General features: G+C 37.5%; 1 protein-coding gene across 5 annotated transcripts in view; it reads left to right on the plus strand.

The window, feature by feature from the left end:
- Window positions 1–1152: 1152 nt before the first annotated feature.
- Window positions 1153–18822, plus strand: part of tnr (tenascin R (restrictin, janusin)) — a 172454-nt gene continuing 154784 nt past the window's right edge. For all 5 annotated transcript variants that reach the window (XM_067475086.1, XM_067475085.1, XM_067475089.1 and 2 more), the window contains exon 1: window positions 1153–1464. The gene's annotated coding sequence lies outside the window, so the exon portion shown is untranslated. The remainder of the gene's footprint in view (window positions 1465–18822) is intronic.

Genomic DNA, 18822 nt, shown 5'->3' on the forward strand with positions numbered 1-18822 from the left:
AACAATATAACTTTGACTTGACTCTTTGTAAAGCCATTAGTATTTGTAAAACTGTGGTATAGCCCCTCTTCTGTAATATTTAATTCAGATAAGCCCTGCTGAATGTGCTAGTTAAGGCTAACCTGTCTAAAGTTATCTAACGTTAGCAGGGTCAGTGGATACTTAAGCTAAGCAGACTCACACGCAGACTGACACAGACTCACTACAAACGCATTTGCTGCATTCTTCATCAATATTGTCATAACACCTTTCGTTATGAGGCTTTTTTTAATAGCCTTCTATTTGCATCAATATTTAATAATGTGTCCACTTTGCATCTTTAGTATTGACAAGTTTTATATGTTTATAGGCTTTACCACTATTGTTACTCAGAATGTTAAGCACTTAACAATGTAGTTAAGTTAATGTGAAATAAGGTTAATGTCAGAAAGAAACAAATATTTTGTTCAACAGCGGGAAGCAGCAAATGTTTATGATGATTTATAAATACATGCAGATTCATTGGATTGATAAAGTTGACAACAACTATTTAAGTACTAGTTTTATTCTCATTTGCCAAGAAAAACTTATATCAAGTAAAAATGGCAAACATTTGATTGTTGCTGTTACTATAATTCTAAATAAAATATCAACAGCTTTTTACTTAATGGTAGGACCAAACCAGTTTAAGATGTCAGCCTGCACATTGGTAACGTATCAGACACTTTATAAACTAAACAACTGATTGTTTCTTCAAAACTAAGATGAAGAGCTTCATTAAAATTGAAACAGATACTCAAAATAATGATGCAGGCCTACAGTAATAAGTTGATTCTATCTCAAATCCTGGACAAAATTCACAGCACAGTTTCATATTCTTTGTGAGTAAAATGTGGTTCTGACTCTTTGAGCAGCATATAGAGGAACAGCCACTAGAGGCTGCAATAGCAAAGACACAGATACACAGATCAATAATAAGAAAGGGAGCGCGAGAGAGATAGAAAGACAGAGGAATTAGTGGAGAAGCAGCAAAAATGACATGCAGGTACCATGCAGCTCAGTTGAGCAAGAAAGAGTAAAGAGATAGTAGGTGTGAGCATCACACCGGCTGACATCCTGAGAGAGAGAGGGAGAGAAAGAGAGGGAGAGGGAGAGAGGGGGGAGAGAAAGAGAGAGAGAGGGAGAGGGGAACAGGACTCAACCACGTTGCCTGTCCTCATATTTCTCTCTGCAGCTGTGTGAGGCAGAGTGAGCGGCAGAGAGTAGAGAGCACATCTGAGTCTCGTGGAAACAGCAAGACCACGTACCACTTGACTTGAAGAGATCGATGCGTTTACGCCAAGCCACACAGGAAGGGTGAGCGACCCGTAGGACGTCTGAATGCTGCCATAGAGGGAGAGAGAGTAGGCACAGGGAGAGAAAGAGAGCGAGGAGGAAGATCACCCAGGGCCAATTTTAAAGCTTTCAGCTGATCACTCGGAGCAGGTGAGTTGACTTGCGCTTGTGTGGAGCAGTGGCGGACGTTGTGTGTGGATGGGCAGGTGCATTCCGCTTGTGGCAGCGTGTGCAAGAGCTGGGTCTTAGCTTGTGCACAGATGTACGTTTATTTGCCTTTGTGTTTGTGCTGGTTTTCTTCAGTTTGTGCATCACTTTCAAGAGTGTGCATTTGGAGTCATCTTGCCAGGTGATTAACTGGGGAAACTCAGTATCATTCAAACCCTTATCATGCTGTGCAGGGAGGAACACAACAATAGCTGCTTAACGACCCCTTCTTGCTGCTTTGTGTGTTTAAATGTGTGCGTGCGTGGTGCATCTTTGTGTGTTGCAGAAGATATTTGTTGTTACAGGTGAAATGTGTCCAAATCACAGCCACTTGAGTAATTTAATAAAGTCATTGTAAAAGCTGTTTAGAAAATGAATTGAAGGGGTTGATACCATTGCATGACACACTGTTACAACTGACATGGGAAGGCTGCAAGTTTACTGATTAGGAAAACAACTTACTGTATAAGGTAAATGACTTCTTTTGCACAATGTTAATAAGTTTGGATAAATATTTGCGGGCTTTAGCGCTAACAGTGATAGACTCTTACTTTTTAACAGAAATAGATTTTGTATACTTAATTTAATAAAAGTATATGAAATTCCCAACTATGGTAAGATGACAAGGTCATATTTACAGGCCTCTTCAGTTCAGGGATGGCAGTAAAAGTATGTTGTTCAAATCTATGAGATTAACAAATGTTCAGAGAAATGGTAAAATGTGTTTCATTTGTATAGTGTTTTCTTTATATACAATGACAATTTAAGGTGCTTCCTATCAGCATAAAAGCATATTGATCAACATATAGAATCACGTCAAATCACAATAACATCACCTGATACAAAGTACTAATGCCTCAGTGGACTTTATAACATGCTCAACATGCCCTATTCTTAGACTCTCCAGTTGTATAAGGACAAAATCTCCCTTTTCAGGAGATTTTTGATCCACCCTTTAATGTAAAAAAAAAAAAAAAAAACCTCAGCAAGAACAACAGAGGAAGAATTCTCCATCGTGCATGAACAGCCTGATGATGTGTTTACTAAGTTTAATTTGTCCCAGAAACAAAGGCCGAGTAATGTTCCCTGAGAAAGCAGGAAGGTTGTAAGCTTTGTTTTAATAATGGAAAAACATTGACTGTTCTCATGTTGTACTTTATTTAAATAAGAAGAACTTAAGCAACCACTCACAACATAGTTCACTCTGACTATAAACCAGTCAGTCTCCTCAGCTCATCTGTGAGTCATCTTCTAACTGTACCCTGAATAAGATGCAGGACTTCAGTCAGCAGGTCAGAAATATACAGTGTTGCCAAACCAGCGGCAGAATTTAGAAATTAATTCTCTTACCTGGAGCCACTGCAGAGATTTAAAATAGTGATATGTTCATATTTGCATGTTCTTGTCAGGACTTTGGCTGCTACATTCTGAATAAGCTGCAGCCTTAAGATTGTCTATTTTGGTGACAAGTAATCAGTCTTATCAGGGACACATTGCTAAATTGTTAATAAGCTTAACTGCTATCCTGTGTTTCCTGTTTCACCTGTACTGACTCATTATGAGACATGATGACAGAATACCGTCTGTGCACTCCATAAATTCTCGTGCTGTACAGTACCTGATTTGGAAATATGGTGCCATGGTGGATATGTCCCATCGTCCATCAGTATGCGCCTCTGTTACACTTTCAGTAATAACACGCTACCCCCAAACCCCCACCCCCTTTTCCCTTCATGTCATCCAGTGAAGGTTATTGCCATATATTGATGTGGTTTAATTTGTCAGAGTCAGCCAGACGTATTGTCCACACTCACAGCAGGGGAGCAGATTGGGGAATTCAGTGTTAGGTATTGACACTATATTGTCAGCTGTGGTAATGTACAGGATACAGCACTGGACCAGAGAACAGAAAGAAAATGATAGAGTGACAAAAAAAGGCAGAAGCAGTGGAAAAGAGAAACAGTGCCCTAAACAGAGGAGCTGAGCAGTTAATTTCTCCTGGTTTTCTTCATGACTGTGTGTGTAGGCTGCGAGTGGGGAGTCTTAAGGTTATCGTTCTTTGGATTCATCATATCTTGCACAGCGCTTGGCTCTCTCCCTTGTGGATCCGATGTCATTAAGCTGAGACACAGAATCTGAGAGATCACTTTCTCTTTCTGTCCTCCTTTCTCTTCCTGGATGCACAGGACTTTCTCTGTCTTTGGTTTTACCCCTCGCCAGCTGTTTATTACTCACTCTGTCTCTTTCTTACACACATGCATGTGCATAAATGCACAACAATGAGAAGACAAGTTGAACAAGTGTAAATACAGAACCAAATTTGTGGAAACTGCTGCTTATCAAAAATGCATCCCTCCTTTAGTTTAGATTGAGAATGTGAAGAAATCATGCAGTTGCATTTTAAATTAAAGGCAGGTTACTACGCTGTGGTTGTGAATGAGGGCAGAAATATTAATATGTAAACTCTGTGTTCATACTTCCCCATTGGAATTTGTTTCCATGCAGTCTGGATAAGATCCTGTTTTTTGAGGTTAAATTACTAATGCAAATTGTTTCTATAAATTGCGTAGGAGCAGGTGGTATTTGTTAAATTTCTCTCACATTTCCACTGTGTCAGTATTATGTTCACTGTTTTCCTTTCTCTGTCTCCAAATCATTTACATTTATTTGACTGCCAATGGGCAACTGAACATGATTGCAATCGTCTGTGTGGTAATTAATAATTTACATAATACTTCATTCTGGGGGAATTTTATGTTCCCCTGCGCCAGTGTTAATTGTGTTAGCTAAGCTATGGCCATTACTTATCGTTAGGAAGACAGTTAAATGTGGACATATCCAGCTCCCATTAGTGACTACATCATCCATCAGATAATGCACAGATTTATATACAGTAGGAGAAAAGAAACTGCGCTAAGCAGGCAGAAATATTTACCTGTTCTACTTTTCTTTGTAACATAAACTCTCGTTTCCTTTACACTAGCACAGTTTCTTTCTTTGTTTGCAAATTATATTAGTGAGGTTGTGGTTCAGATACAGGTACACGGAATTTGGGGTTATACTAATGTGTTCCTTTCAATTTACTATTGTTACTTTACAGAAAAGCCTCAGAGAGACATCATTTCTCTGTCCTTTTACCAGTGGTTCATCACCTTAAGATGCACTTCAGCAGCCTTCTGTGTTGTTATCTCTTGATCTGTTTGATGAATCTTCCTGGTCTGAGTTATTTTTTCAGGGCAGATAAGTCAGATATGGACATTTTTCTAATCAAATGTGTGAAGTCTTTATTCTTGCTTGCCTGCTATATGGTATGTTATCATCCCTTTTTATGTTGCTGCTGTCCCCTCTCATCTTCTTACTGCTGCTCCTCACATCGAGTCTGTGTGGGTGCTGGATCCTGGGGGTGAAATGTGCCATGAGAGACTTAAGCTGGGCACACACTTAATGACTGAGAAAGTAAATATGCATGTGATTTAGTCTTGATCACTGGTTGGACTAAGTTTGTTTGGCTCTGTTTCAGTCTGGGTCAGTTGATGCTGATCCAGGGGTCTTAAGGAATCTTAAGGGATCCAGGATCTTCTAAAGACATTTACACAGCACCCACTTAATGACTTTATCTGCCCACTCAGGATATAATAACATTGTTCAATATTGTGATGATGATATGGTTGCGACAAGTAAACAAATATTGAAGTGTATATTGGCTCAACATGCTATTCTATGCTTTTCTACTTTTGTAGGTAGAAATTCCAAACAACAGGACTAAAATAAAAAAGGGAGCTGACATACACTGCATGAAGTTTGAAAAGAATCACTGATGTTTTTCCTTTTCTCTATACATTCTACTGATGTAATTCACTTCTGACAGGTATAGCTGGTTTAGGGAGGGTGTGGGCCTATTGGTCCTGTCAGAACTTTTTCAGCTTAAGATGCTATCTGGAAAATTAGAAATACTCATTAATTTTTTTCTCCATGATTCCATGACATCTGAAATCCTGACATCTACATTTGTGGTTGTTGTATTTAGCGCAGATTGAAGTGCTCTCCTATACATGTGTTTTTACAACAAGAGCATATAATAATTTCTGTTTTTGTATAAATGTTTGAGTTTGCATATTGTCTAAACCTACAGATGTTACTGACCAATCATTCAGTGTGTGCCAAGACTAATTATTAGTTATTAGCTGGTATCAGCAGACCATATGCAGACCTTTTAGGTGTGTGTCTCTTCCATACTGTCAAAGATAAAAACATTTGTGGCAGTTAGTGATTCCTGTCTGTCTTTGTAATTCTCAGTCTTTAGGTGTTGTTTTCAGATGTTACGTTAACAACTATTGATATTGGCATACTCGTATTGAAATTGACAACTTATGCATGATTTATACAATTGTGCTACATTATTAACAATTAACAATTACCTAAATGGCTGTCTTTGGATAGTGCAAGGACTACTCGAACTAACCAATATTTACCAAGTCAGATATATTCAGTAAAATTACCTATTTTTGAAATGAATTTACAAACACAAAATTAATCAATATGTGACTCTGAAAAATGGAGCATCACACCAAAGGTCCAAAAAAACACACAAAAGTCCACAACTCTAGTGTAGTGATTTGGATTCTGTAAAAATGTCCACACTGTTGTTTTAAACCATGGTACATTTGTGGTATAATATGAAATAGTTGTTTTTTAACAACATTTTATTTTGACACAGATTTATTGGTTCTGTTTAAATTTGTTGGATTTTGTCTAGGGCAGGCAATTTGGTAATAACTCCTTTCAAAAGGTATTTGTTCTATCTATTTCTATTATTGCTGAGACTTTTTAATAAAACCCAAATTGCAGGCAAAACCAACAGTAAACATCACAGCTCTTTACTGTTGCTCTCTCAGCCACAAAGCACTTCATTAACAGAAGACAGATGAATGTGCCAATTATGCTGATCTTATCAAGACACTTGTCTGTCTGTCTGCCTTGGGTCTCACACAGCGCTGTGTGTGAGCATCTCTGTCTTCTTTCATAAGAGAATAATAGATGAAGAAAAGCCATTGCAGTGTGTCAGAAGGCCTGATGGATCAGCAAGTTGACAATATTTGCTGGTTGGGGAAGGCTGATCCGGTGAGATGTTGTAAATTTCACAGACATTACCCCCCACCGGTGTAGAGTGACAGTGCTAAGAGGGGGAATAACGGGAATCGATAGCAGGATGTCCAAGAAAGCAACTCTCTGCGATACTTAGGATCACTGACGAAGGACATTTCTATTTTCAAATTGTTTTGATTCTGTTTGATTTAACCACTCAATTGATTGTGCTCCAAACGTGGTCAGAAGTGCTTAGAAAAGATGTGTACTCTGTATAAATCTACCCAAGCAGGGCAGGAGTTTGGACTGGTTTTTAGGCTACTTGGAAGCTTTGTTTTACTCTGGGTTAAACAGTGAGTGTACAAAGGAGAAATGATAAAGTTAACAGCATCATAAAATGCTGGAAGAAATGTGGACTGCCTGATTGAAAAAATTCGGTGTTAGGAGAGCTTTGCTGCTTTGTGAGAAGAACGGAGATCTTTTACCTCTTCTCTCCACCCTGTACCCTTAAGGCAAAGGAAAGGAATAGTTGCACTGATTTAAGCCAGTGGTATAGAATGCTGTAGGGACATACTCACCTTTGTCTTTATTTCAATTTTTGAAATCTTCAGAATCTAAATAGCTTTTTATCTCAGTATGCTTCAGAGGGAATCCTAGGAGTTCAGAGTTCAACTGAGTGTTCTTGTTAGGTAAGTATTGCTTTTTCCAGAATCCTTGGCATCTGGTGTTGCATTAACAAGTGCCTTCTGCGGCCAGAATGTGCTACATCTTGTTTACAAGCGCCTGCCCTATGAATCTTTCGGGGATTTGCTTGAGAGGTTTTATTTTTATCCCATCTTCCAATCTACCCCAGCGTTTGGAGAAGCTTAATGATCCTCATTAGCAAAGGAGCTTGAATCCAAACTGGAATTCTTCCACTTCAACTGCAATTTAACATTTGGTGTTCTTCTTCCTTTTCTGTCCGTCGTTCTTCTTCTCCGTCTTATTTTCTTTTGTCACATTCTCCTGCTTCTGCAACCACCAATCCTTCCCCCCCCCATTTTTCCCTCTATTTTCCTGTGATGCTTTTTCCTAATTCTCCCACCTCAGTATCTGCACTCGGAAATACTCTGTAAAGGTCTTCCATATTTTTGCGACTTCTTCTTCAGATGTTTTTTAAGAAAAACTTTATAGTGCAAGTTCCTGGGTACAGGTGTGAAGCAGTGTGCTGGAATGGGTGCGTGTGTGTGTGTGTGATCCTGCTTGTATGTCCTGTGAGAAGGAATTGTTCCAGATGACATATTAGTTGCTTCTTCACCCCTGCTGTGAAGTAAAAAGCTTAAAGTTCAGGTGTGATCCCCCTCCAGGCAGCCTGTGAAGGATGTTCAGATATACAAACATGTCGGCTCAAGAGGCCCCTTTTGCTGAAGGGTAAATATGCTCTGCTCTGTTTATACAACTGTGCAGCAGTGAGAGGCAGACGTTGTTGGATACCTGGTAGGCTAGGGATTATCACAACTAGTACAGTCCAGGCTGCTACTCAGCTTTATTTTGATACTTATCTAAATGTTCTCTTTTCGCCCACTGCACACTGAGGGGAAAAACATGGCCCCTAAAATGTGCCCTCAATACATGAATTATCCAGACGTACAGGTTCTCTGTGTTCTGCTAAAATGTGTCTAATTTGCATTTTTGTGGAAATTTCTAATTGCAAAGTCTCATTGAGGGAGGAAAAGGTTAAGAATTTCAAGTCTGCAGAAGGTTTTTGTGTATTATTAGAGGGAACCTCAACTGAGTAGCTTGTGAAACTGTTTCAACTTGACATTTAGGCCTTTTTTAAACAGATTTAGTTAAAGCTTTTATCGAAGACAATACTGATAAATTAGTAATTAGAAATAAAGATAACAGATAGAAATATGTCTGCCTTTTGTGTAACTGCTCCCAAATTGATTCTTTATCTCTTTACTCTAATTTTCCCCTCCTCATTACTTTGCTATACATAACAAATACCAGACAAGGCAGGAATATTAGACAATAAAACATTCTAAAAATTAGACAAAATAACTACATAATTAATTAAGAGGTTTTCCAGTACATGTTTTTTCTTCTTCGCCCAATTAACATCTCTGAAGACCTATACACAGACACACTGTACAATTAAAGTATGTAATCAGTATACATTGTTTTGAATTTTTAAATTTATAAAAATAAGTCTCAAGGTTTAAAACTGGAGACAACATTTTTATTTTCACTTTGATGGGGAGAGGGAAACTCTGGAGTGAGCAAATACATCTTTCTGATGTTTCAAAAGAAAGTGGAGAAAGTAAACATGAACATAGCGTTGAAAGACTTGCACCCAAAGCTGTTTTTTTACATTATGTTGAACAACTCCAGTTAGAGTCATGTAAAGTCTCCACAACCAAATTGTTAATTAGGTACAAGACTGGTGGTTCTCTCAATGCTGATTTTTAAAGAACATTAAATATTTTCCTTTCAAAAGTGCCTGAATAGCTGAGTCTAAAATTAAATTCTTGAACTTAGAGGAACTAGTTTGACAACAAAATTCCAACTCAAAGCTCCCCACCATGGAAGCGGTCACTCTGAAAGAAAGCAAACCCAAATCTCTGAAATGCCAGAAAAACAACTGATTGAGTGGGAGGAGGATTGTTGGCCATTCGGCTGATTAATCAGATCTGGGGTCTCTACTCACACTGAACGTCAAGTGACAACCAACTGAAAACTGGTCCAATTCTAAAAACAGGTGGGGCCGGCCTGTGAAAAAGAAAAGCCAATCTGTACAAAGTCTGCCTTGCTATTGGCCATTCAGCAGTGTATTTGCTACAAATGTGTGTGTGATGGCATTGAGGTTAATGCTGTCTGTTCAGAAAAACAAATACATATACTGTACTAGTTTTGCAGCATTAAAACATCTTTGACACAATTAGCAGTAGGAATGGGATCATCCACAACACATGATACAGGGTTTAGAATTTAGTTTAATCATGATGATGAAAGTATGGAACAGATAAAGCAAAACATGTATGGTTTACCATATATGACTATTGACTCCGGTTTATGATTTTGGGATAATAATGAACATCAGTATTAATGTTTTGCAGTTTTTTGCACCATGCTGTCCTACTTTGAGCTGTTGGCAGAACTTGCATTGGGGACAAGTAAAACATCACATTGACATGTCATGAAATTAGCATTTAGTAACTAGGCAGTTTCATCTAACCAGTCCATTTAGTAAATTTTGATCATTTCTTCTTTTACTGTCTCACTTTTAATCCAAGTAGTGTATCTGTGTGTGTCGGCCCCTTTCCAACCTTAGTCTTGTATTACAGTATAGTTTCTGATTATAACATGAGATACATATATATATTCCTGCAGCTTGCTCTCGCTCCTGGATAAGAACTAATTTGACTGTAAAATACACTTTTTAAATGAAACATGGCAGCCACAAACCAATCAAACCAGCACCTCCACACACCAGTTAAAGACATGTGTGATTAAGAACTAAGGCAGCTCTTTGTCTCTGTGAACTTTCCATCTGTCTGCCATTTACTCGAATGGTGTCATTAACTTAATATGTCCTTGGCTCATACAAAAAGTCATTTTCATTCCTAGCAGACTGAGCAATTATAAATGCTCCAGTTGTCCCATTTGCATAGTTCCATAGAATATGCATTATGATAGATTAGATTTTCCACTTAATATGCAAAACAGAGCATTTATGGGTTGGTTTGCACAAGACACACCTAATAATAGGCTCAACTGAGCAACACTGAGTTTTGCGTAATGCCACAAACTGTAAATACATATGCAGTATATTAATCAATATCTCTATGTTTTAACACTAGAACAATCTAAAGTCAAAGCAAGTAGACAGGACTGCCAATTGCCAAATGTGGGAAAGAACAGTCGAATGATAAGAATTGGTTTGTTGTTGACATTGCATCAATGTGTGATGCATAGGTACGATGGAAGATGTCGGTAAAATTTAATGCTAATGTAATGATTGATTTTTCTATTCATTGGACACATTGATAACACTAGAATATCCATGGAAGAGCCAGGGTCAGTAAAGCAAAAATGCAAACTGGGCACCTTTAAGTTAAGGTGAAGTTTCTTTTTAATGCTAATCTAAATGCATGAATACGACTACATTAATGATTCGAGGTTGTTTCCTCCACTGGTGGATGGGGATATGGGTCCAGTGTTTGCACTTTTGGACACCGGCCCAGCAGCACTGCTGCTGGAAAAAACCCGGGGGAAATGCTGAACTGCATTGTATTTTTAGATCAGAGAATTTTGTATTCCACAATGTGGAATCTACAATTTTTTTTTGTAGTATCTCAGACCTTAGACAGAAACACATTCAGTATTCTGTTAGTTGTTTTGTTGCAGAACCAACATAAATGATACTATCCCTCTACAGACTTTTTATTGATTTCTTCCAACCAGTATTTATCCCTTTGGAGAGTGCTGAGAAATTTTTCAACCTAGTTTCATAGTTCTTTACTGGATGTGTCAGAACAAACCTTTAAAAGCCAATAAAGTGCCCTTGGGGCTATGGGACTGTTAAAGCATTACACATGATTTGGATCCAGTGGTTTTTCCAAGAAATGCTGGTTGACCATGTTTTGTCATCAGATGTGTAACACTCCATGTTCAGTACCTTTCCTGCTGTGAGTTGGATAGGAAGAAAAATACCATTATTTATCATATTTACCCTACTTCATTTCTTTTAAAACCAAACATTAATGTTTTTAATTCAATTCAATTCAATTCAATTCAATTCAACTTTATTTATATAGCACAACAGAAAAAGTAATCTCAAGGCACTTTACATAATAAAGTAATAACTATACAAGTATGTAGAGGAAACCCACAATTCCCCCTTGAGCAAGCCCTAGGCAACAGTGGAAAAACTCCCTTTAACGGAAGAAACCACCAGCAGAACCAGGCTCAGGGTGGGCAGCCATCTGCCGTGACCGGTTGGGGTGAGTGGAAAGTGGAGAGGGAAAAGAGCAACAACTAAACATCGGGCAGATTGGTAGGACCAGTAGCTGCACACTGGAAAACACACAGCTTTAAAGCTGTGGACACCTGCAGAAAGGGACAGAGAGAGGGAGACAACTACGGGAGAGAGGAAACACAAAGTTAATGTCATACAGCGGTGGCATATAAATGTATGTATTATTTCTGTTAGTGTATAGATTAAGTAAAAAAACATATTGAAAATTTGCACAGTTCTTTATTTTACAAATATCCACCTTGTTTTAATGTCCATTGCTTACAGCAGTTTGCTGTTTTTGACATTCAACATCTTTGTGATTTGTGGTCATGTGCAGCGTTTTTTACTTCTTATCTGTAATGTCTTTGAGCTTATCCTAAATTTAAGATGCATACCAAAGGTAAATAAACTTTCATAGTATAAATATCATTATATTATAAAGGAATGAAACAATGCTGTTGACCAATAATCTCTGTGTATATTTATAATAATTCAGTGGCAATAGACATGTTAAATGTTTGTTTTTCAGCCACTAATCCAGACATTAAGGATCATTTATCAGCACACTGCTGTTTAGGTTAAGGATTTGGGATTTGTTGCTCCATTCTCAATAACACAATATGTGCAGTGGCAGCCAAATACATGTAGCCTTTAATACCTTTAGGTAAATATCTGTGGACAGAGTGGTCACAGTGCAGAGGTAGTATTTCTGTAATCTTTGCCCCTCTGCAACAATTAAATTGTTGTACTTGTAATTATTGTGGCGGAAGTTGAACTCTAACTGTCAGAAACCAAATGACTTCCTGACAGCTACTGGGTCACAAGACCGTAAGTACTGCTGTGCCGCTGATTAAATTCACCCAATAATTAAGCAGACATTGATTCCCTGCAGAGAAATGGTGAGTGTGTGTGTAAAAGACTCTCTCTCTGTCCCTGTACTTCCTGTAACCCCTGCAGCAGTGGGCCAGTCAGATATGCGTAATTTGGGGAATGAGCAGAAGTCAATTCCACTTATACAGATAATGGTGGTTGGACACATCGATGTTCCATGCATTGTTGACTCCCTTCATTTTCTTTCTCCCACTCTTCCTCTGTGTAATTGACAGAATGATCGAAGGGCACGCAAATGTGTGTCCTAGATTATGATTGTGTTTGCGTGTAATGTGGTGTGTATTAAGAATTTAAAAACGTCCTGTACTGCTTGAACAATTCAGGAGACTTGTGTATGTGGTGCACTTAAATGTTGAACTAATCCGAAGACTTTAAAATTAAGGCTTATAATTGGGTTTGTTTCAGGATTACTGAATGTGATTTATAGATGCACAGTAATAAGATATTAAGGCTTAGGTAATACAGTAAACGTACTGATGAAATCAGTTGTTGTAAATTTAGTAATGCTAATATATGCTTGTGTGGGTGTCAGTCTGTCTCTGATGGTGTTGTTTTTGCTCACATCAGTGTGGGCAGGTGGAGCAATCGCCACAAACATTACAAGCACACACACGCACCACTGAGCAGAAAAAGCAAGAAACTGTTTTACATCAAACGTGATGTTTTCCTTATCCCCGTGCTGCCACAGCTTGGATACCAAAGCGAATGCATTCAGCAAACACGTCGCGCTGTCATTTCCCATGTCAAGATCCACTGTAAAATCAATATAGCCGGATATCTTGAATTACTGGCGTTTTGGTTCCTCAACTGAAGTTGCAAAATGGACTTGTTTTGTGTATCCAAGGTAATATGAGTCGAAGCGCTTTCTGAGCTTGCATAATACTTACTATCCATTTTTTTTAGTGGTCTTTAAACCTATATTCTTTACGTGCTTTTTAAGGTACTTGTCATATTTGTTTCCTCCTTAAGCAATTAGCTAGCTGCAGTTAGCTAATCTAATTGACTTATTATTATCTTTTAACTTTTCCTTATCCTTTAACTCTAAGTTATTAAAGAAAGGGTCATGGGTCAAGATGGAGGGTTTAATGAACTTGCTGCCATTCTGCATTCTCTTCATTGTATCGAGAACATTGTCCTAACTAAAAACTAAATGAGTTAATCATGTTCAGAGGGGAAATGCTAATATGTCAAAGTATGTTTTATATATTCTGAATGCATTTTGAGCCAATGTGTTTGGGACTAAATCTTAGGTCTTTCAGCCAACACGTTTAAGAGAGTTGTTGTCCCTTCATAAAACCACAATAGTTAATTAAATCATGAGCTGCCAAATCGAAACATTGTACAATTATTATTATTATAATTTTTTCTTTTGTTATTAGGAGTGTCTTTGCTTGAATAGGAACCTAAAGCCGGATAGAAGTGTGTTTTATTTTTCATGATAAAGTTTGGACTGTGATTTTTTTCTTATTTACAGCAGATGTGAGTAATACAGTAACACTGAGTTGTTGCTATCACATGCAGAGTTAATTGTTAATTTTGTTGAATTTTTTGGCTCATTGCTGCTTAAAGACTTCAGAGTGCTACTGTTTCAATCTTTTTAAAACTGAAAAACTCCTTCTGTCACGTCACATCTATTTGTATATCTATCAAATAAAATGATCTTTTAAAAAAATCAAGAAGGTTTTTACAATCTTGGAAGGAACTAGACCTAAACATATCTGTACCCCTTATCTGCTGTGATAGCAAACAGTTATTAGAATGGATTAAAACACTTTTGCAGTTTGTCTAGACTTGGATTAAACCAAGATTACCACTTCAAATATTTTCCACCTCTTTTTAACAAATATTTAAACATTTCCCTTGCATTTTGAAATGTATTTACTCAAAATTAGAACAATCAAAACAAACAACAGAATGATTTTTTTGCTGAAATGAAATGTCTACACTTTTGTCCAAACACCCTGAAACATCCAAACTCCTCCATCATTAAAATGAGACTTCCACCACTAAACTGGATGATGCAACAGACACCAATAGACATTGACGTGAAACTTTTCATACAGAAATCTTTCTTTGTTTGAGTTTTGGTGTGCAAATGTCAAGTGTGCTAAAAGCTAAACTCTTTGTGTGGTTTCCCTTTACCATTTGCAAGTAGACAGTAAACGCAAAATGTTATTTATAAGCTTTCCATGTGAAAGAAAGTGGATAAATAATGCAATATGTTCTGTTAGCTAAAATTATTTACCCAGTGTACACGTGCCAGAAGAAAGAGGGGAAAAAAAAAAGATGCTGCTGTCAGTTCACTGAAGACTGCAACTCTATCGAAATGAAAAGCAATTATAGACTTAATAAGCGAAACTAAATATTAATGCAAGGTGTTTCTGTATACAGTAGTGTAATTTCAGAAATGCCAGGCCTGGAAAAGAGAAACACAATTAGAAAACAACAGGTGGGGATTTTCTGTGCCTTTCATCGATTTTGCAAACTATACACCTACCAGATGATGTAATGTTGCACTAAAGCATGTTTCATGTAAAATGATTAGTTTTGCTCTGAATTGGATTAGCTGAAGTGTATGTGAACAAATTCTCCTCTTGCGGTGCCTGCTTTATAAAGCCCATTCATTGGTTGGATGGATTTTAGGGCCACTCTTTTGTGTGAACATCATGGTTTTTCTTTTTAACAAGACCAAAAGAAGTCTGGCAACGCTAATATTTCTCATTACACAAGACTGTCCACCCAGAGAGAACACACATAATAACCAAGTCTTTTCTCATTCTTTCTGTTGGTCTGTCTGTACCTCGTACTTTCCCATTGTCTCCCCTTTTTCTTTGTTGCACTTTGCAGTCAGTTTCAAGGGCTTTTATTCTGCTGGCCAAAACTGGCAAAGAACATTGTTCTAATGAAGCTGGTTGGACACAGATCAGAACAGCTCATTGAAACAAAATTCACAGGCTTGTTACAATTTGAATGAAAAGCAACTATGAAAAATGTCTTTATCTATTTATCAACTTGATGATGAACCTTATTGTGTTTGGGCTTTTTTTTTTTTTTTTTTTTTTTACAATTTAAAATTTAATTATTTTCCTTTTGAAACCACTTCAACCAGTTCTCTAAATAACGAGAGATTCAACCATAATGACAAAACATGTCAAGGTTCAAGATTCAGGGAATGCGATGCTATGATAATACAGCTGCTCTGTGTTAAAAGAGAAGAAAAAGGTGAAAGAACCACACTACATATTTTTTCACTTCTCATTACAAATTAAAAGAACTGTTGACGTTTAATCACGCATTGTTTGTTGTTAGCTGCTAGTTATTATTATATTTTATATTTTTTACACTGCACATCTTTGGTACAAACGAGAATTGGGTGGCATTAGGTTGGATAAATAATACAGGTCCTAATAGTTTATTCTTTTGGGATACCAGTGGCCCTAAAGACAAATGTAGGCATATCAAATGTTCAATTTATTTCTAGGGCACAAAGTTTTTTACAAGAGCACACATTTCCTCACAGATCTACCCTCTTAATTTTATTCAATTAATCAAAGTGCACCTAGTACATTTTACTTTAAAGCAGTGGTTCTCAATCCTGGTCCTCAAGGCCCCCTGCCCTGCTTGTTTTCCAACTATCCCTACCCTACACTACCCACTGCTGATTACCTATATCAGCTGTGTTCAGTCAATCAGTAGCTGGAAGATACCATCTCAAATGAGAATGGAGAAGTGGAAGATGAAATGACTTGGTATCTTCTAGCTTTTGATTGACTGAACACACCTGATCCAGGTGGGTAGGACAGGGATAGCAGGGGTTCTTCAGGACCAGGACTGAGAACCACTGCTTTAAAATGTACTAAACTGTCTAATGGTGGAGGACCCTAGAGTATTCACCCACCATAATCTCACAGAACACAGAATCATGAGTTTGACAAAATTAGTGTTTATTGAAAATTATGAAATCTGAATAATTTTCAATAAACACCATTTAACAAACACCACTGTCATTAACACGACATAATGCATGTGGTTGTCCACTCCTGATGCGTTGTAGAAAGAGACTTAGATCGATAAACAAAACTATATAAACCAATCATGTATTGTTAAAGGTAAATTAGGAAGAAGATCATGGTTAAAAGAAAGTTGGTAAAAATGCGGATGTGGAAAGCAGCTTCTGGTGTCAGAGAAGATGCTTTGGACACCAAACCATGTACACTGACCTGAAGAGCTTTTGTGGAGCTATAACAGCATCTCACTACCTTGCTTCTCTGAGAAAACAGTTATTACCTGCATGGCTGCCATAGGGCAATATTAAGAGTTGTAAATGTTTAAATGGAACCTGTGTTTTCAGGGTTGCACAACCTCCCTCTTGCAATAGTGTTGTCATTTCTCTGGTGAGGACAGATTTAGAAATAAAGACAGTGTTCGTGTGGTCAGTGTCCAGCCAAGTGCTGCAGTGGTGACACAATTGTGGTGACCGGCTCGTTGGATGTTCTGTCTACTGAATTTTAAATATTAACTTTGAATGATAATAGTACATTTAAAAACCTATAATAGCGCACTTCCTCTTTTGCTGCAAAATATTTTTGGTGTGATTAAAATGATCTTTCCCACTTCTGACAAATTGCCAGTTAATACAAGACATTCAGAGAGTGAAGTGAGACCACATTATCATTGGGCTTACTTATTCAAAGCTGATTTTTCACAACTGAAATTCAGAAGCACTCATTATTAAAACTATTCCTAATATCACTGCAATTTTTATCTCCAGCCAAGAAAAGTACTGTGATCCATAAAAGTCTAAAACGCTTTTCTAGGGTTTGGGTTTTTCGAGAAAAACATTTGGCCTTGATGTCACGTTGGTCCAAAAAAAGCAGCCAAACAAAGTCTTGCAGAAATATAGATTTTTATAATAGACATTTTTATAGTTGATTTTAGAAAATGGGCCTTATCTTTTTTTATTTATTTTTTACTAGTAATATCACTACCATTTTATTTTTTATAGGAAACCACACAATAGATTTTTGGTGTTTTCTGTAGCTCTTCACTATGACAATGGCTACTGAAACATATATAGAGATTGTATAATCAGGTTATTTTCACCAGCTCTTGTTGCTTTTGTGCTGGGAAACTGCACTGAAGTTTTTCCAAAAGGCACAAGTTGACTTTAACTGGTTTATATGAAACAAGAGCACTTAAATATGCATAAATAGAAATCTTTGTGTCCAATCAGGCCTTTGTATTTTTGTTGAGAAATATGGGAACTAGTCCTAAAATTAAACTTAATTAAACTTCGCTTCTAGATTGTTTTGGGGATAATTGTTAGGGGTTTCACTAAACTATTGTCCATACTTGCCCATAAATACCAAATGCCCTCAACAGTGGAGGACACCATATTTTTGTTACTTGCACAGCCTTACATTGGTGTGTGAAAATGCCACAGAAGCCAGAGATAAGTAGTTATGTCACAAGCAGAGCTGTGTTGTGCGATAAGGCAAAAGACGTTTTTTTTCTGTTTTCCCTACTTTCTTCCTCATGTCTATCCAGTTTTGTATATATTTTATACTCGTTAGAGTCGTAGCTGAAATTGGATTTGGAATGACGGATGCACACAAAAACGAAAAACTGTTGTCATTGTACTGTAAACTGAAAACAAAGGCTTTGCCTGGCGGGGTGGAAAAATATTCCATCTCAAACCATGAGACAAGGTGGTTAATTACCCAGTTCATTTCTAATTAGCGACATGAGCAGTGCAGGAAATGTAGCAGAATAGGAAGGTTTGCTGGATGAATTGTGTGTTTTGCCGTGTGTTGCTGCTAAGATAGGCTCTGTGCCTGGAAACAGGGGTGGCTTTGCATCCAGCAGCACCATCCCTGGTCACTCAGAGGGTAGTGATGCCAGAAAAAATGTTGACTAAAAACACATTTGGCACTGTAAAGTGATTTTCTTAGCAAGGCAAGAGCAGTGGGCCGAAGGGGACAAAAATGTTAAAATGGTGATTACCTCCTCGATACAATAGTGCACCATAATCACCTGAAATCTTATGGAATTACCTACATTAAACCTTGCTTGATTCATAAAACTGGTGCAAGATACACACAGCTGAGTACATTGTTTGTGTAACATTTAATTTCAAGTGGTCACATTCCATAAATATTACCTGCGCTACATTATCTAGGCATGTAATGCTGCTCCTTTTTTCAGAGCCCAGCTTTACAGTCCAATCCAAGCTACTCCAGTTGGCTGCCACAGGCATGTATGAGATGAGAGCATAGAAGCGGGAAACCATAAACCAAAATTGGATAAATGTTATTTCTGGAGAAACA

The sequence above is a fragment of the Channa argus genome, chromosome 14 (assembly GCF_033026475.1).
Source record: "Channa argus isolate prfri chromosome 14, Channa argus male v1.0, whole genome shotgun sequence".
In the NCBI taxonomy this organism is placed as follows: domain Eukaryota; kingdom Metazoa; phylum Chordata; class Actinopteri; order Anabantiformes; family Channidae; genus Channa; species Channa argus.